This window comes from Lithobates pipiens, unplaced genomic scaffold, assembly GCF_037356315.1.
Source record: "Lithobates pipiens isolate NorthernLeopardFrog02 unplaced genomic scaffold, aLitPip1_a1.2 Scaffold_30, whole genome shotgun sequence".
NCBI lineage: Eukaryota > Metazoa > Chordata > Amphibia > Anura > Ranidae > Lithobates > Lithobates pipiens.
The window spans coordinates 171,149,416-171,170,355 of record NW_027507791.1 but is presented as its reverse complement, the minus strand read 5'-3'; the positions used below and the strand labels follow the sequence as shown (position 1 = coordinate 171,170,355).

The window sequence follows — 20,940 nt, the reverse complement described above, 5'->3', positions numbered from 1 at the left end:
CTCGGCCTCGCTGCGCTCGGCTCTTTTATATTCTTACTCTGTGTCCACTTGGATAGTGGGGATAGAACCTGGACTCGACATCTACCGTATGGAACAGCTCACATCAGCGTTAGGCGACAGGGAGGAAGAGCACACTGCTCGTTGGTTGTCTTGGAGCCTGTTCAGGTTTTCCGACGCATACAGATCCTATCTGTAGGCTCTGGCACGTGTATAGAGGGAAGGGTCCGGCCGTGGGAACCCATCGGAGTCCTCTTTCTTTCTCTCCCTTCTCGTATACCACCCTGGTTCACTCTCTCCCCCGTCTGCCTCGTAGCACTGTTAGCCCCCTATAACTTTCATTCTTTCTACCCCCATCCCCTTCTCCTGCCCATTTGCTCCCCCCTCTTTCCCTACCCCCTAACTCCCAAGTATAATTAAAATACATGGTGATTGCAAGGATCTTTTCGTTTTGTTCCCTCGATTTCCCAGCCAGGGGTTGGCGGCCCTCGGGGTGGTCCCGGCTGAGCTCTTTGACCAATAGAATGAAGGTGACCGATGTTAGAGGCCCCTCAGTCTGGGCCTTGAGGGGGATCGCCCCGGGGACTGCCCTGGTTTATAAGTAGACACTGGGGTGCCAGATCATTAGAGTGGGATAATGTGGTGGCCTAGCCACGGCTGGGGCTGCTGCTGACATAAGTTGTTAGGTTTCCCCCGGTCCCCCACGAAGTATTAACTATGTATTTTTGTTAACCTGGAAAACTGAGGGATCTATGTCTTTTACAGTTTGTCTCTGTATTACCTGCAATCCATAAATAAAGAATGAAAAAAAAAAAAGACACTAACCAGACCAGATCCTTCTATGGCACCTGGTCTTCCCAGGGAGTCTCCCATCCAGGTACTAACCAGGCCTGACGCTGCTTAGCCTCTGAAATCAGACAACATCGGGTGCTTTCAGGTTGATGTGGCCGTAAGCGTTCTCTTCAAGACACGCCCAACCCTCTTGACAAACGCCAAGATGGTCGCCTTGAGAAACAAGCAAAAAAAACAGGTCAAAGCCAACAACATAAAAAGAAGCCTATGGGCTTACAGCGGACCTTAAAAGATGGGACCCACTAGCTCTGTCATGGTTCGGACGCTGTAATGTGTTGAAGATGAACGCGATGCCACGACTTCTGTATCTACTACAAGCCTTACCTATCAAAATACCCCAGACTTTCTTTCATGCGGTTCGCTCAATCTTTATCAAGTTCCTCTGGTGCGGAAAACATATGCGTATTGGTAGGGCAATGCTATTGCGACCGAAATTGCGGGGAGGTATTGGCTTCCCGGACCCTGCTCTATATTACACAGCGACGCACATGACACCGGTGGTTGACTGGTGCCGGTGTTCTGCCATATACTGTCCGGCCATGATATAGTGTCTGCGCCGTACTGCGCATGCGCAGTACGGAGCAGACGAAGCTTCGGAAAATTTCCGAAGCTGAACGACGCCTGCGCTGTGAGTGGAGGTGGTAGCCCCACCATCCAAGCGGACATAGGGTTGTGAATATTAGAGGATCCCTCGCAGGCGAGCTTTGCTCGCCACGCTTCGGGCTCGGCCTCGCTGCGCTCGGCTCTTTTATATTCTTACTCTATGTCCACTTGGATAGCGGGGATAGAACCTGGACTCGGTGTGCAGGCGCCGTTCATGCTCGGCAATTTTCGGAATCTGTGTTGCTGTGTACTGCGCATGCGCAGTACACAGCGGACACTATCCGATGGGGAACCATATGTGATAAGACACCGGCATGGGGAACTGAAGCTATGGGTCAAGCTAGAGCAGGAGATGGCGCGGGTTCCACTGGCTGGTCTGCCTTGGGCGGGGAGGCCATTGGAGCCCTGTGTGACTACTCACCCGTTAATTGGCCCCTCGCTCGCCGAGATGGATAGTTTTTTTCACCTTTCCCACCTGACTAACTTCCCTTCTCCTATGACCCCAATTATTGGACATCCTAGATTCCCTCCGGGCCTGTCTGACCAGGCCTTTACCAGGCAAGCCCCGAAAGGGCTTCTGAGAGCAGCCCTATTTCTTGGACCCACGGGCTTGATTCCCACGGGGACCATACTGCTAGAGCAAGTACCTGTTGCATTGGATAGCTGGAGAGCTAGACAGCTAATCCATTTCCTCGGACCACTACCTAACCATTCGTTCTTCTCTAGACAATTCCACCCCTTCGAGGAACTTTGCCTGGATGATGGCCCAATTCGTGGTTCCCTCTCTAGGTCCTACCAAATCCTGACAGACGCACAATCCTCCACGGATCCACCCTTCCTAGCTAAATGGAAAAGGGACTAACAAACTACATTCTCCAAACCACAGAAGGACAGAATACTCTTTTTCGCCCATAAGTCGTCACTCTGCCGTAAATATCAGGAGATCTCATATAAGCTGATCACACGCTGGTATCGTACACCGGTGGTGTTGGCCAAAATATTCCCCGGTCAATCTGACCGCTGCTGTCACTGTGGGCAACAGACTGGCACCATTCTCCACATTTTCTGGGAATGCCCTAAATTACAAACATTCTGGCAGCCTGTCCTGAGACTCATCCACAAGTTCGCAGACATTTCCTTAGCCAATGATCCCGCAGCAGTTCTTCTCAATCTAACTCCTATGTCGAGAAAGCGTTATCATAAGTCCTTACTTAAACATCTCCTCAATGCAGCTAGGGCCTGCATCCCAAGTCAGTGGAAAGAGCAATCTGCTCCAATGGTGACCCAGTGGTTCGCAAGGGTAAATGATATTGAACGAATGGAAGACCTGACTGCCACAATGAGGGATAAAACGGAGGAGCATGGGAACAGATGGTTCTACTGGACCCAGTTTCGCTTTTCGGAAGAATACCTCCGCGAGACATAGTAAGCTCATGGTGATCGTTGGAGATCGCTGTTCCAAACGTTGGACAGCTGATGAGCTGGTGAGCCGAGGGCGTCTCTTGCTCCCTGGGAGGGGACCCCACCCTATCCACTCTACCCACGACACCCCCTTACCCCTTCTTTTCCTTTTCTGCCATTTCCTTCCCCAATCTTCTCTTTCCCTTTCTCCCTCCTTTCAGTTCTACTATTTCCCTTCTTAACTCAAAAAAGGGAAAAGAAAATGGTATGTTCCGACCCCATTTGACTACTACACAATACTCTTCCCCTATCTATGGATATCTAAACTCTTCGAGGGTAGCAGGGCTAGTATCAATAATATTTTAAGTGGTAGAGGATCCCAACGAGATGGAGCTTTAATCTCATCTTGATATGACCGCAAAGCTGTACACATGCTATTCTCCTCAGACTTCTTACCATTGGCTCTGATATCCATGCAATATGATCATTTGATTGTAACTATTTGTATCACACATTCTGTGAAGTTGCCTTTACATTGTATGTCGCATACTACTAAATAAAAAATAAAAAAAACAGAAGCCTATGGCACCTGGTATTCCCAGGCGGTCTCCCATCCAGGTACTAACCAGGCCCGACACTGTTTAGCATCCGAGATCAGACGAGATTGGGCGCTTTCAAGGTGATGGGGCCATAGGTGATCTCTTCGGGCACTCTCAACCCTCTTGACAAATGCCAAGATGGTCACCTTGGGAAACAAGTGGAAAAAAAAAACAGGTCAATGTCAACAACATAAAAAGAAGAATACGGCACCTGGTATTCCAACGCCATCTCCCATCCAGGTACTAACTAGGCCCAACCCTTCTTAGCCTCAGAGAAGAGAAGAGATAGGGCTCTTTCAGGGTGATGCTGCTGTAAGCGATCTCTTTGGGCACTCTCAACCCTCTTGACAAATGCCAAGATGGTCACCTTGGGAAACAAGAAAAAAAAAAAACGAATCAACGCCAACAACATAAAAAGAAGCCTACAATAACTGGTAATCCCAGGTGGTCTCCCATCCAGGTACTAAGCAGGCCAGACTCTTCTTAGCCTCCAAGATCAGACGAGATTGGGTGCTTTCAGAGTGATGTGGCCATAGGCAATCTCTTCAGGCACTCTCAACCCTCTTGACAAACACCAAGATGGTCACTTTGGGAAATAAGCGAAAAAAAAAACAGGTCAACGCCAACAACATAAAAAGAAGTCTACGACACCTGGTATTCCCAGGCGGTCTCCCATCTAGGTACTAACAAGGCCCGACTCTATTAGCCTCCAACATCAAACGAGATCGGGTGCTTTCAGGGTGATGTGCCCGTAGGCAATCTCTTCAGGCACTTTCAACCCTCTTGACAAACGCCAAGATGGTCACCTTGGGAAACAAGCAAAAAAATATAAATAAGTCGGAAGCTAGAGACAATACGGCCCGAGTCCTCAATTTAATCCATGCGGCGCATTAACAGGGAAGGCCCTTGCTTATGTTGTCAACGGACGCGGAGAAGGACCATGACAGGGTGGCCTGGCACTTTATGCAGGCCACCCTGGAACATATAGGTCTTGGCCCCAACATGATGAGCTGGGTAATGTCGCTTTACTCCACGCCGTCGGCAGCGGTACGGGTGACCGAGGGGTGCTCGGACTCTTTCCCCATCACTAATGGGACGAGGCAGGGGTGCCCTCTGTCTCCCCTAATTTTAATTCTGACACTGGAACCACTTATGTGTCACGTTCGGAATGACCCGAATATTACTGGCATATCCAAACCCTCGGCACACCACAAAATTGCGGCGTACGCTGACGATCTAATTTTTTCCGTCTCCAATCCACACATTTTGCTTCCCAAAATACTTGCGTCTCTACAGCGACACGGCAGCCTATCAAACTATAAAAACAATTGCGCCAAGTCGGCTGTATTGAATATATCGGTCCCGGATGGTGAGGCCAAGAGGCTCCGGTCCGCTTTTCCATTCTACTGGGCTGAAAAATCTATACGTTAACTGGGCGTTGACATCGCAGCGGATTTAGCGCAATTGTACCTGCTTAATTTTGTCCCTCTCCTGGATAGACTGAAATCTGATTTGGGAAACTGGCATGCTTTAACACTGACCTGGTTCGGGCGCTGTAATGCATTCAAAATGATGGCCCTCCCTCGGATCTTATACATGTTCCAGACATTACCGATCTGGTTACCCCCAATTTTTTTCAGACAACTGCAGGTGCTGCTCCGGGACTTTATTTGAGCGCGCAAACCGCCCAGAGCCCGTTTGCAATTGCTTGCCAGACCAAAGGACAAGGGGGGTCTGGGTCTCCCAGATCTCAGACAATACTACAGAGTGACTCTGCTAGCGAGAGTCGTTGATTGGCATTGTAATGGCCCACACAAGCAGTGGGTGGAGATGGAGATTGAGGATGGATCCATTCCCCTATTGACCTCCCCGTGGCTCCTGTCCTCCCTACCAAAAGACCTCAGAGGTCACCCCGTAGTGGGAGCTACGTTGGCTGTTGTGCGGAGGTTGTTCCGCTGCACACACATTGCTCCCCTGCCATCACCAATGACTCCGGTTATAGGTAATCCAGACTTCCCACCGGGATTTACCAACAAGAAACTGCGACAGTTGACAGTGGTGGGGAAACAGCGTCTGGGAGAGGTGTGGCCCACGGGAGGGCTCCCGACCACGCAAACTGACGCCGAGCTTTCTGACCCTCCGCTTGACTTGTTTAGTGCTTATCAACTTCGTCCCTTTCTTCTGGCCATACAAAGGGCCCCCTAAACTCCTAGAGACCTGACACCCTATAAATCCATCTGTCACAAAAGGGAACCTGTGCGACACACCCTCTCCCTCCTGTACAACCTATTGAGTAGTCAGGAGGAGGAGTCGACCCCACCATTTATCCACAAATGGGAGAGGGACTTAGGCATCACATTTACCCCACAACAGATAGGGAAGATCCTGACCTTAGTACATAAAGCTTCCATCGCAAACCAATATCAAGATACAAGATAGTCTCACGCTGGTATAGAGTCCCATACCTTCTGAATAAAATGGATAGATCGATCCCGGATGTTTGTTGGAGGTGAAATTCAGATATGGGGACCATGGGACACCTTTTCTGGGCATGCCCGACCTTGAGGAACTTTTGGGTTCCCAGTAGCGTGCCTTCTACACTTGACCGAACAGCCTGTTCGAAAATACAAAAAAACCCTCACAATGCAACTCCTGAATGCCGCCCGGGCCTGCATTCCCGCACTGTGGAGGCAGCCTCAGCCCCCATCCAAGGTGCTGTGGTATTCCAAAGTCAATCATATTCTCCGGATGGAAGAATTGACCGCCACCCTTCACAACACTGAAGAGGCATTTAGTGTTACATGGAGGCCCTGGAGGTATTTTACTGGTACTCGAGACTACATTCGGGAGGTGAGCAGTGCCCCCGTCCCAGAAAACGACTGAACATCTAACGTTTACCTACGTAGGCCATGTCTGCCCTGGGTGGCATTCCCCCCCTCCCTTTTTGTCTTTATTTTTCTTTTTTTCCCCGCCGATATCCCCCCACCTCCTCTCTCTCCGTCTTTGCACTCTCTTCTTCCCCCGTCCTCCCTTTTGACTATGCCTTGTCTCCTTACTAGCCTTTGGGACCCAGAAGAGCCCCAGGGTTCTGGACACGACCGGCTCATATTTTACTCTGGTTCACATAGGTCATGATAAGCTGGCTCGCTGTGGTCCCAGTTGCTCTCCATGATTACATTTGTCCGAACAGGGCTGCATTAGTTATACTGTACTACATGTCCGAGGTGGGGTTTCTCTATTTTCTGCATGAAACTGTAGGACTCCCCTCTGAGAACCCAGAGTTATTTGGCTGCCTATTTTTTGTTAGCATGTAATTGTGACCCTGGGTCATGCTGTATGGTTGACTGTTATATTTATGTTGTTCTACTTAATAAAAGAATAAAAAAAAATAAAAAAAATAAGTCAATGCCAACAGCTTAAACCTAAAGCCTATGGCATCGAGAAATCCCAGGCGGTCTCCCATCCAGGTACTAACCATGTCCCAACCCTGCTTAGCCTCTGAGATCAAATGCACGCTCAACCCTCTTGACAAACGCCAAGATGGTCACCTTGGGAAACAAACAAAAAAAACAAGTCAACGCCAACAACATAAAAAGAAGCCTGCGGCATCTGGAAAACCCAGGCGGTCTCCCATCCAGGTACAAACCAGGCCCAACCCTGCTTAACCAAACGAGATTGGGCGCTTTCAGGGTGTTGTGCCCGTAAGCAATTTCTTTGTGCACTCTCAACCCTCTTGACAAATGCCAAGATGGTCACCTTGGGAAACAAGGGAAAAAAAACAGGTCAAAGCCAACAACATAAAAAGAATCCTACGGTATCCGGTATTCCCAGGCGATCTCCCAATCAAGACACTAACCAGACCAGATCCTTCTATGTCACCTGGTCTTCCCAGGCAGTCTCCCATCCAGGTACTAACCAGGCCTGATGCTGCTAAGCCTCTGAAATCAGATGAGATCGGGTGCTTTCAGGGTGATGTGGCCGTAAGTGTTCTCTTCAAGACACGCCCAACCCTCTTGACAAACGCCAAGATGGTCGCCTTGAGAAACAAGTTCAAAGCCAACAACAAAAAAAGAAACCTATGGCACCTGGTATTTCCAGGCGGTCTCCCATCCAGGTACTAACCAGGCCCGACACTGTTTAGCCTCCGAGATCAGATGAGATTGGGCACTTTCAGGGTGATGGGGCCGTAGGTGATCTCTTTGGGCACTCTCAACCCTCTTGTTAAGCGCCAAGATGGTCACCTTGGGAAACAAGCGAAAATAAACAGGTAAACGCCAACAACATAAAAAGAAGCCTACGGCACCTGGTATTCACAAATAGTCTCCCATACAGGTATTAACCAGGCCGTACACTGCTAGGTCTCCGAGATCAATGAGATTGTGCGCTTTCAGGGTGATGTGGCCATATGTGTTCTATTTAGACACTCTCAACCCTCTTGACAAATACCAAGATGGTTATCTTGGGAAACAAGTGAAAAAAAAAGGTCAACGCCAACAACATAGACCCTGGCGGTCTCCCATCTGACCCAGACCCTGCTTAGCCTCTGAGATTTGGCGCTTTCAGGGTGATGTGACCTCAGACGAACGCTTTGGGACATACTCAAAACTCTTGACTGATGCTAAAATGGTCACCTTGGGAAACAAGCGAAAGAAAAACAGGTCAAAGCCAACAATATAAAAAGATTCCTACGGCACCTTTAATTAGGTACTATCCAGGCCGGACCCTGCTTAGCCTCTGAGATCAGATGAGATTGGGCGCTTTCAGGGGGATGTGGCCGTAGGAGATTTCTTTGGGCTCTCTCAGCCCTCTTGACAAATGCCAAGATGATCACCTTGGGAAACAAGCGGAAAAAAAAAACCATGTCAACGCCAACAACATAAAAAGAATCCTACGGCACCTGGTATTCCCAGTTGGTCTCCCATCCAGTTACTAATCAGGCCCGACAATGCTTAGCCTCCGAGATCAGACAAGATCAGGCACTTTCAAGGTGATGGGGCCATAGGCGATCTCTTCGGGCACTCTCAACCATCTTGACAAACGCCAACATGGTCATCTTGGGAAACAAGCGAAAAAAACCAAGTCATTGCCAACATTGGAGGCTAAGCAGGGTTGAGCAATCAGTTTCCTTGCCTGAAATAGGCATCTCAGAACTGCCATCTGGCTACTTCCCGGGTTTCCAACTCCTTCAACTAATCCCAGGAGACAATACTTCGCCTCCATCCTGGTGGAGGTTCCAACCACCCGATCAATGGTTCCTGTCACCTCTGTCCAGTAGCGGATCAACTTCGGGCATCTCCAAAACATGTGCATCATGTCTCCCCCCCATGTTCCCGCACCGGGGGCAACTTGCGTCCGGCCGTTCGGCCAAACTGAAAAAGTTTACGAGGAGCATAATAGGTTCTATATAATAAGAACAGATGTGACATCCTCTGTGAGGAGAGCCACAATTCACCACAGGCAGGATTCCTGTGGCCAATTATAGCTCAGGGGGGTTTAGTACACACCCCACACTATATAAGGCCGCCAGCACGGCGGCCTTGTATAGTGTGTTGCGGTGGTCAGGGAAAGAGGACGATAGGCAGGGACAGTGTCTTTACTGCTTGGGAACCTAGCACTGTTACAGTGGGTGTTATGTGCCTCCTGCACAGTACACACCTGAAGCTACCCTTTATTACTGGTGTTCAATTTCTGCAATACATGCATCTGCAGTGCAGAAGTTAGAGTCGGTGTTGTGTGCCTCCTGCACAGTATACACCTTATTGCTGGTGTTCTGTTTCTGTAATACAGGAACCTAGCACTGTTACAGTGCTAGGGTGTACAGAGAAGCTGGTATATATAGAAGACTACAGTATACAGAAGAAAGGCTAGTGAATACAGAATACAGGTTTCGTGTATGTAGATAGGCTTGAGTATACAGAGATGCTAGAGTAAACAGTGAGGCTGGGGTACACAGAGAGGCTAGTTTAAAGACAAATACAAAGATGTTAGTGTATATAGAGAGGTTAGTGTATAGAGAGAGTCGAGTGTATACAGAAAGGACAGTGCATATAGAGAAGCTAGTGTATACAGAAAGGGTATACATGAAAGCTGAGATTCTATACAGAAGACTGGGTAGTGTATACAGAGAGTCTAGTGGGTACAGAAGACAGGCTGGTGTATTCTAGCTAGATTTTACAGTCTAGTGTATACAGAAGACAGGCTGTGGTATACAGAGAGTTTAGTGTATTCAGAGAGTCTAGTGTATACATAAGACTGGCTAGTTTACACAGTGTTTACAGAGATGCAAGGGTGTACAGAGAAGCTGGTATATATAGAAGACTACAGCATACAGAAGAAAGGCTAGTTAATACACAATACAGAAGACTCGTGTATGTAGATAGGCTTGAGTATACAGAGATGCTAGAGTAAACAGTGAGGCTGGGGTACACAGAGAGGCTAATTTAAAGAGAGATATACAAAGATGTTAGTGTATATAGAGAGGTTAATGTATAGAGAGGGTCGAGAGTATACAGTAAGGACAGTGCATATAGAGAAACTAGTGTATACAGAAGACAGGCTTGGGTATACATCAAATCTGACAGTGTATACAGAAGACTGGGTAGTGCATACAGAGAGTCTATTGGGTAAAGAAGACAGGCTGGTGTATTCTAGCTAGTTTTTACAGTCTAATGTATACAGAAGACAGGCTGTGGTATACTGAGGGTTTAGTGTATTCAGAGAGTCTAGTGTACAGAGATGCAAGGGTGTACAGAGAAGCGAGAAGCTAGTATATATAAGGCTAGTGAATACAGGCTAGTGAATACAGAATACAGACTCGTGTACGCAGATAGGCTTGAGTATACAGAGATGCTAGAGTAAACAATGAGGCTGGGGTACACAGAGAGGCTAATTTAAAGAGAGGCTAGTATATACAAAGATGTTAGTGTATATAGAGAGGTTAGTGTATAGAGAGAGTCGAGTGTATACAGATAGGACAGTGCATATAGAGAGACTAGTGTATACAGAAGACAGGCTTGGGTATACATCCAAGCTGACAGTGTATACAGAAGACTGGGTAGTGTATACAGAGATTCTAGTGGGTACAGAAGACAGGCTGGTGTATTCTAGCTAGTGTTTACAGTCTAGTGTATACAGAAGACAGGCTGTGGTATACAGAGGGTTTAGTGTATTACAGAGATGCAAGGGTGTACAGAGAAGCTAGTATATATAGAAGACTACAGCATACAGAAGAAAGGCTAGTGAATACAGAATAAAGGCTGGCTTCTACGGAGAGGCTACCACTACGGAGATGCAGAACACTATCTAGGGTATATAGAGAGGCTAGATTATACAGAGAGGCTAGTGCATAGAGTGAAGCTATTGTATATAGAAGCCTGGTTAGTGTATACAGAGAAGCTAGTGTGTACAGAAGAAAGGCTAGACAGGTTATAAAGAGAGACAAGTTTTTACAGAAGACAGTTTGGGGTATACAGAGAGACTAATGTATACAGAAGACGGGCTAGTGTATTCAGAACATAGGCTAGTGTATATCGAAGACAGGCTATTGTATGCAGAAGACCGGCTAGTGTAAACATGCTGGTGTATATAGAGAAGGCTAGTGAATTTAGAGGGTATGCTAAGTGATAACAGAAGACAATCTGGGCTATACAGAGACATTTCATCATTTCATCTAGCTCACATCTCTAATGGAGTTTGTCTCATTGCCATGTTATGCCTTTTCATTCTTATGCTAAATATAGATCACTACACGATTTTAATCATCCACATCAAGCATGCAATAAAACTATCATACATCAAAATAAACCATGTACTCTTTTGCTCTATTTTGCATATTTGTAACGGGACTGTGAGTATGTGACAGTCCTGACACACCATCCTGACTTATTTTTCTATATTTCTTATTAGAAATGGAGAGTACTATCTCAAAATCCGCTTAAATCTATTCACTTCGATGAGTTCTACCGCTAATTGTACCTTAATGCAAAATGTTCACAAAACCATCCATTTGCTACCAGACATGCTGCACATACTAAGAGTAATGTAAATATCGCTCTCTAACGATGTAAACAGTTTTATTGCTTTTCTGACATTGACCGAGTATCTCTGACATTAACTGAGTATCTCTCTGCACTTGGATCTTAATAATAATAATAATAATAATAATAATAATAGGATTGTGTAATGCAAACATCAACTAGTCTAATATAAGCTTTCTCATTGGTACCGGCATATCCTTTAAATTTAGACTAACGCAACTATTTCTCGGCCATTTTCAAGCTAAGCTTTCAATCTCTTACCTTTGAACTGCGATACTTCCTCCCTACAATATTAAGCCATTTAAATGTCCTATTGGTCGCCTATATTATACAACTCTCTGAAAACCCTATATGTAGAGAATAAAACTAGTCTTACATCTAAATAAAACAGTTTTATTGCTCAGCCAAGTATCAGCTGTCATGACAAATAAAGTTTCCACTGTTTGACTCTATTTTCTGTATTACTTCTTTTTCTCCACCTTATCTGTCACAGTTAAAACACAGTGACAAAACATTTCTTTTTACCGCAGCAAAATGTGAGAAAAGCAGTGTAAGCCGTCTTTCTGCCATATGCTCTCGCTACCTCTATGCAATAGGATTCTCTTTCCAGTGGAAACGGAAAACAGTCAGTGTAAGCCGTCTTCTTGAGCATCAAAATTAATGGAACGATTTACACGTTGGAATTTGCAAGCTACGTCAATTTACTGTTAAATAGAGTACCTTTGCATTTATCCCTTGACTTTGCTACTATCCCTTGATCCCTTTTGTGTATTCACTATATCTCGACTATACATACTGCCTCAAAATTGTCCTAATTTGTTTTGCTATACTTATTATTATTATTTTATAGAGATTACTATCTCTAAATCATTGTAACAAATTATAATGTCTACAGCTAATTTTACGTTAAAGCAAAAGTCACACAAAACCATCTTTTTAAAACCTTTTACACACTGCACATTAAGATTAATGCAACCATCTCTCGCTACCTCTATGCAATAGGATTCTCTTTCTGACTCTATTTTGTGTATTACTTTTTCTCCACATTAACTGTCACACTGATAACCATTTGTAACACATAACACTTGCAACACATTTTTTAACAGCGGCAAAAAGTGAGAAAAGCAGTGGGACTTGATTGAGAAGTGGTTGCAGTAGCAAAGCATAGCAATACAGTTTGATTACATTAATAACACATAATGCAACTATTTTACATTCATTTTACATTCACATCATGCATACATCCTAATGTAAGCTGTCTATCACTATTAATGTTCATGGTTACTGATACATTATGCCGATGACCAATGGAAACGGAAAACAGTCAGTGTAAGCCGTCTTCGTGCGTAACATATTTAATGGAACGATTTACACGTTGGAATTTTCAAGCTACGTCAATTTACTCTTAAATACCCTTTAGCTGCTTAGCTCACACTTTGCTGTATGTAGCCGCGTTTACATGTAAGTAACCAATGGGGATTGACATTTCATGTCCATCTCACATCTCTAATGCAATTTGTCTCTTTGCCATGTCATACTTTGCCAGTTATTATACTTTCTCATCCGATAGAAACCTAGTCGTTGCTGATATTTCATGATTACAGCAATCATCTCATCTAATTGCTATTCCGACATTCTGCCTTGGTATTACTTTGCTGTCTCAATATTATCTTTTCTAATTTTCTAATTTTGCTAAATTAGATTATAGAAATGGCTATGTCTAAATCCAGGTTACCTACTCACCTTTATTACGTATACTGCTAATTTTAGGATAATACAAAACCATCTTATTGCTTCTTTACACGCTGCACATATTAAGAGTAATGCAAAGCTACCGTGAACAGTTTAATTGCTCGTCTCACATTTAGCTGGTATCTCTCTGCTATAGGAAACTGAATTTGTACTAGAACGATCACTCATCTAATATCAGTCCACTCAGTGCTACCGGGATAACTTTTACATTTAGACTAATGAAATGATTTCTCAGTCATTTTGGAGCTACTGCAACTAACGCTTCCGATCTCATTTCGACTGCAATACTTAATCTCTGCTATTGCAGAATATTTAGCTGCTTAGCTCACACCTTGCTGTACGTAGCCCTGGAGATTGGCATTTCAACTCTAATTCATATTCACATTTCTAATGCAGTTTGTCTTTTTGCCATGCCATCCTCTGTTAGTTATTATGCTTTCTCATCCTTGTGCTCCAATATTGGGGTATATTCACTACATGATTAAAGTAATGTAATTACACGTAATGAACTTGATTGATAAAAACCTACACACGTTGTTGCTGTTATTTCGTGTATTTCCACTTAAACCCGTTATAGTTATTTTGCTATATTGATTACTAGTATAAACAGATTACTATCTCTAAATCCTGGTAAATCAGCTCACACTAAACCATCTAATTTCTACCTTACACGCAGCACATATTAACATATTAACATTTAGCCGGTATAGTGAAATAGTAAACGAAATGTGTAGATCACTCATCTAATATCGTCTTTTCAGTGCTGCCGGAACATATTTTAAATTTAGAGTAATGCAACGATTTCTCAGTTTTATGAAGCTACTGCAACTAACGCTTTGAATCTCTTTCCTGATAAATTACGCTCTGCAATATTAAGCCATGTAAATTGTCCTATTGGTCTGCTAACAATGCTATGTATAATAATACAAATCTTTTAAAAGCAATATCGTCTCACTGCAATACTTACACTCTGCATAATATATATGAATAATGCGAATAATGCTAATAATAAAGTCGTCTAAAACTCGGCTATAAGTAGAGAATAAAACTATCTTACATCAAAATAAACCATGTACTGCCAAACCAATAACGGGCAATTACTTAACGTCTATCAGTCAATGACTTAACAAAATAAACTTAGCACTCTTTTGCTTTATTTTGAATAGTTGTAGTTCTCCACATTAACTGTCACATTGATATCACCACTGACAATACACCACTTTTTAACAGCACCAAAATATGAAAAAAGCACTTTATATGTTTCAAAAGTAGTTGCATTAGCAAAAAATAAAGTCCTGTCTTCTTTACACGCTAGCTTTTCTGTATACATTAATCTCTCTGTGTACACCAGCCACTCAATATAGACTAGCCTCTCTGTCTTCTGTATACAGGTGCCCGTAATCTATATACACTAGCCTGCCTTCTTTTTACAATAGTCTCGGTGTCCCAGCGTTTCTGCATACACTAGCCTCACTGAATTCCCCAGACTGTCTTCTGTATACACAAGCCTATCTGTAAAAAAAAATAGCCGTTCTTCTGCATACTCTAGCCTCTCTGTGTAACACAGTCTCTCTCTGGATTCCCTAGCCTACATCTCTGCATACCCAGGACCTTCCTCTGTATAATCTAGCCTATCTGTATACACTAGCCTGTCTTTTGTACAAATTAGCTTCTCTGTAGCCGGTCTTCTGTATACACGATCCTCACTGTCTACTCTTGGTTGTCTTTTGTATACACTAGCATCTCTTTATACATATACATATACAGCTCTCTGTATACCAAAGCCTCTCTGTATACACTAGTCCACCGGTATACACTAGCAAGTCTGCCTACACTATCCTCTCTTTGTAACTCAACTTCTCTCTCTGTATACCTTAGCTTCCATCTCTGCATACCCAGGACGTTCTTCTCTATAATCTAGCCTATGTGTATACACTAGCCGGTCTTCTGTAGACATTAGCCTCCCTGTATAAACTAGCTGGTCTACTGTATACACTAGTCCGTCTGTATACACTAGCAAGCTTGCATACACTAGCCTCTCTGTGTAACCCAGCCTCCATCTCTGCATACCCAGGACGTTCTTCTCTATAATCTAGCCTATTTGTATACACTAGCCTGTCTTTTGTACACATTAGCCTCTCTGTATAAACTAGCCGGTCCTCTGTATACACTAGTCCATCTGTATACACTAGCAAGTATGCGTACTCTAGCCTCTCTCTCTGTATAACTTAGCCTCCATCTCTGCATACCCAGGACGTTCTTCTGTATAATCTAGCCTATCTGTATACACTAGCCATCCATCTCTGCATACCCAGGACGTTCTTCTGTATAATCTAGCCTATCTGTATAAACTAGCCTGTCTTTTGTACACATTAACCTCTCTGTATAAACTAGCCGGTCCTCTGTATACACTAGTCCGTCTGTATACACTAGCAAGTCTGTGTAACCAAGCCTCTCTCTCTGCATACCCTAGCCTCCATCTCTTGCATAAACCAGGACCTTCTTCTGCATAATCTAGCCTATCTGTATACACTAGCCTGTCTTTTGTACACATTAGCCTCTCTGTGTAAACTAGCCGGTCTACTGTATACACTAGTCCATCTGTATACACTAGCAAGTCTGCATACTCCTGCCTCTCTGTGTAACCCAGCCTCGCTCTCTCTCTCTGTATACCCTAGCCTCCATCTCTGCATACCAAGGACGTTCTTCTGTATAATCTAGCCTATCTGTATAAACTAGCCTGTCTTTTGTACACATTAACCTCTCTGTATAAACTAGCCGGTCCTCTGTATACACTAGTCCGTCGGTATACACTAGCATCTCTTTATACATTAGCTCTCTGTATACCCAAGCCTCTCTGTATACACTAGTGCACCGGTATACACTAGCAAGTCTGCATACACTAGCCTCTCTTTGTAACCCAACTGCTCTCTCTGCATACCCAGGACGTTCTTCTCTATAATCTAGCCTATCTGTATAATCTAGCCTATCTGTATACACTAGCCATCCATCTCTGCATACCCAGGACGTTCTTCTCTATAATCTAGCCTATTTGTATACACTAGCCTGTCTTTTGTACACATTTGCCTCTCTGTATAAACTAACCGGTCTTCTGTATTACACTAGTCCCCCTGTATACACTAGCAAGTATGCATACTCTAGCCTCTCTCTCTGTATACCCTAGCAAGTCTGCATACTCCTGCCTCTCTGTGTAACCCAGCCTCACTCTCTCTCTGTATAACCTAGCCTCCATCTCTGCATACCCAGGACGTTCTTTTGTATAATCTAGCCTATCTGTATAAACTAGCCTGTCTTTTGTACACATTAGCCTCTCTATATAAACTAGCCGGTCCTCTGTATACACTAGTCCGTCTGTATACATTAGCAAGTCTGTGTAACCAAGCCTCTCTCTCTGCATACCCTAGCCTTCATCTCTTGCATAACCAGGACCTTCTTATGTATAATCTAGCCTATCTGTATACACTAGCCTGTCTTTTGTACACATTAGCCTCTCTGTATAAACTAGCCGGTCTACTGTATACACTAGTCCATCTGTATACACTAGCAAGTCTGCATACTCCTGCCTCTCTGTGTAACACAGTCTCTCTCTCTGTATACCCTAGCCTCCATCTCTGCATAACCATGACGTTCTTCTGTATAATCTAGCCTGTGTTTTGTACACTTTAGCCTCTCTGTATAAACTAGCCGGTCTTCTGCATACACGAGTCTCTCTTTATACCCTTGGATGTCTTTTGTATACACTAGCTGCTCTTTATACATTAGCTCTCTGTATACCCAAGCCTCTCTATACACTAGTCCGTCTGTATACACTAGCAAGTCTGCATACACCAGCCTCTCTGTGTAACCCAGCCTCTCTCTCTGCATACCCAAGATGTTCTTCTCTATAATCTAGCCTATTTGTATACACTAGCCTGTCTTTTGCACACATTAGCCTCCCTATATAAACTAGCCGGTCTTCTGTATACACTAGTCCGTCTGTATACACTAGCAAGTATGCATACTCTAGCCTCTCTCTCTGTATACCCTAGCCTCCATCTCTGCATACCCAGGACGTTCTTCTGTATAATCTAGTTTATCTGTATACACTAGTGTATACAGACAGACTAGTGTATACAGAGGACCGACTAATGTGTACAAAAGACAGGCTAATGTATACAGATAGGCTAGATTATACAGAAGAACGTCCTGGGTATGCAGAGCGCTCAGCTTCAAGGTATGGCCAACGTGAGTAATATGAGGGACACTCCTCACCCCCGCCCCCACCTACCAGATCTGAGTTTCATCCCCTTGCCCTCTCTGCCCCGGTCATCTGGTGGCAGTTTTATGCACTCCCTGGCCCCCACCCATTCATAATCCTTACCGACCTTTCTTTCCGCTGCTCACAGGAACACACTGGATGACTTGTCTAATTAACCAACTTGTACAAGACACAGCTATCCTCCTGTCCGACACCGGTCCCCCTTGGAGGCTTTACCCCTCACTGTTTGGGTGGTCCCTGCCTCTCCCTGGATGCTCCACATATACCACAACAACATTGTCAGAGGGGCACCACTTGACAGGACACAGGGCTTTCATTCCGGTGGCATCTCCCATTGGAGGAAGGGATGATGGCCCCAACCCCTTGGCAGCAGGTTCTTTCATGTACAGACCAGGGCGGCTCATCTTCCCTTCTGGAGTCTTGACCTTAGATGGGGGAGTTGCACTTTGGGGGGTCTGAGTGATACCTAATGCGCTGTACTGGAAGGGCTTAACATTCCCGCATATGTGTCCCCTCCCCCTGGATGCGCCCCTTGTCCCCCCCTCTGGCTCCCACCTACTCTTTGCTGACATTGCCTTCTGCAGCTTTCGGGGACCCTGGATGACTTATTTATTGAGCCTATTGGTACGAGACACTGCTTCCCTCCAGGGTGACTCTGGACCCCCCTGGAGGATTTACCCCTTACTGTTTGGGCGGTCCCAGCCTCCCTCTGGATGCTCTACACAGCCCCCGATGGCGATGCAGGAGAGACACTAATTGGCGGGCCCTAGGACTGCTGCTCGGGTGAAGTCTCCCATTGGATGGAGGGATGGTGGCCCCAGCCCCTTGCCTGCCGGATTTTCCATGCACCGACCAGGGCTGCTCCTCTTTCATCTTGATGTGGTGACCATGGAGGGGAGGAGTTGAAATTTATGGGGTCCGGGTGTTTGCTGGTGGGAGTGCGCTAAAGGACTTGACATTTCTGCATGTTTGTCCCCTCTCCCCTGTTTCCCCCCTCCCTTCCCCCCCTTCCCACCCTTCCCTTCCCTCCTTTCCCTCCCCCTTTCCCCCTTCCACTCCCCCTTTCCCCCCTTCCACTTCCCCTTTCCCCCCTTCCCTGCCCCTTTTCCCCCCGGGGCGTGGACAGGGGAGAGGGGGTAAGGAGAGGACAATCTGCCAAAGGGAGAAATGCATTTGTTCGGGGACTGCATGTACTTTAGGGGTATGGGATGGGGGGTGGTGGATCCCATTCTGTGATGCCTTTTCTGTTGTGACGGGCTCCCTCGTGCATGCCTATGTTTAGGGCGAGCCGAGGAGACCCCTCAGTGCTGACAGTTATATGCTCTACCTCTGTTTTGGTTATACTATTGTTTTTTGTTTCTTTGATGTTACTGATTGTCTTTTATTTGCATAGCGGTATCAGACGTGACATTTACCACTGCCGGGACTGGGGGGACTAGGATTCGGGGGCTCCCTCTCCGACCTGTCTACCCAATAACCCAAGTAGGACAGCGCTTTAAACCCAGTGTACATCTGGTAAGCGCTATAGCATAATTGTGCTGTTTTAGTATACCCTTCCTGTACTGTTGAGTGCGGACAACCCTTAATTTCCCTCTCCCCCTGGGGTTGGGGTGCCCGGCCTCTTTTTCCCTTTACCTTTCCTTCCATTTGCCCTTCCTTTCTCCCCCTTAGTTCCCGCCATGCATTACCTACCCAAAACCTACCTTGGTTCAACTTTCTTTGCTTTTCTCTGACGTCCCCCTCCCCCTCCCCGAGGAGCGATGGGAGACTCAGTCAAGGTCACCTCTCTAAACGTTAAGGGACTGAACTCCCCTGAAAAACGGTGGATCCTCCTGGGAAAACTGAACACATCCTGTACTGATGTGGCCTTTATACAAGAAACACATTTTAAAAATACTAGCCTCCCCTTTCTATGGTCGAGATCCTTCCCTAAGGTCTACCACTCTACTAACCCCTCCTCTCCATTCTGATCTCTAGCAGGCTCCCCTGGGTTCTCCAGGATTCTCTGGTGGACCCTGGGGGCCAATATCTTTTTCTTAGGGGCCACATTGGAGAGCGCCTTTTTACATTTGCCACTGTGTACGCTCCCAATGATCACCAAGACACGTTCCTCAGAACTACCCTGCACAGATTATGTGACTTTCGGGAGGGCCAATTGATATTAGGTGGGGACTTTAATGTCCCCTTTCGCCATCGGTTGACACTTCTGCCTCTGGCTCCTCGCTCCCTACCCCTCACCTAGGTCTCTATTCTGGCACCTTAATGAGAGCCTCATCCAGATACCGGAAGTTTTAGCAGATGTGACCAGGGAATTGGACCTTTATTTCCAAGAAAACTAAAGCAGGACTGTGACCCGGGGATAATTTGGGAGGCTCACAAGTCAGTACTCCGCAGGGTACTTATCAGGAACAGCTTGCTAATCTGTTTCGTGAACTTGCCTCTGTGGAAGCGAAACATAAACATACCCCCTTACGGACCTTAGAGATTGAATTGGGGACACTCCATACCCATATTGCTGTCCTTCTCCATTATAAAGCGAAAGCGGCACTCCAGTTCTGTCGTAAACTGACGTAGGAGTCAGAGGACAAATGCAGAAAAATCTTAGCCAGGTCGGTAAAGGAGTTGAAATCTGGCTCTTACATACCACAGTTGATAGATGAGAATGGCCAGAGGGCCTCTACCCCAACCCAAATAGTTGAAGTCTTTGAAAAATGTTACTCTGATCTCTACAACCTGCCTGATTCAGGGTCTGGACAGGACAATATAGACAGATATGTAAACGGTTCTGGTCTACCAACCCTCTCATCGGAATCACGGGAGTACTTGGAGGACCCGATCACACTGGAAGAAGTCCAGACGGCCGTGGGACCTCCGAAGGTGGGTAAGGCTCCGGGCCCTGACGGATATACCGCACAATACTTTAAGACCTTCCTCCCTATTCTCGGCCCGCGCTTGGTGAATTTATTTAATACTCTGAGCTCAAATGGGGATTTTCCTGAGGATACCCTTAGAGCCCACATCTCGTTGATACCTAAGGAGGGCAAAGACCCGGGCCTATGTGGAAGCTACAGACCCATTTCCCTCCAAAATTCGGTCCTAAAACTATTCTCTAACTCCTCGCCACGTGATTGGCACATCACTTGTAGTCCCTTATACATATTGACCAGTTAGGTTTTATTCCCACCAGGGAAGATAAGGACAACACCACTAAGGTGCTTACCCTGATCCGTAAAGCAAAGTCATCTGGGACCCCTTGTCTTTTCATGAGTACTGATGCCGAGAAGGCTTTTGATCGGGTCAAATGGACATTAATGTTCTCGGTCCTTTGCCATATAGGTCTGAGTGAACGGATGCTGGCATGGATAAGTAAGATATACTCACGTACTTACATTCCACCGGACATCGCGCGTACGTTTATGTT

At 45.5% G+C, this 20,940-nt stretch overlaps 4 pseudogenes; all 4 read right to left on the bottom strand.

The window, feature by feature from the left end:
* Window positions 1–3,430: 3,430 nt before the first annotated feature.
* On the bottom strand, window positions 3,431–3,549 carry LOC143947046 (5S ribosomal RNA; annotated as a pseudogene).
* A 322-nt stretch (window positions 3,550–3,871) lies between these two features.
* LOC143949618 (5S ribosomal RNA) lies at window positions 3,872–3,990 on the bottom strand (annotated as a pseudogene).
* A 3,535-nt stretch (window positions 3,991–7,525) lies between these two features.
* Window positions 7,526–7,644, bottom strand: LOC143947980 (5S ribosomal RNA; annotated as a pseudogene).
* A 693-nt stretch (window positions 7,645–8,337) lies between these two features.
* LOC143949549 (5S ribosomal RNA) lies at window positions 8,338–8,456 on the bottom strand (annotated as a pseudogene).
* Between the last annotated feature and the right edge of the window lie 12,484 nt (window positions 8,457–20,940).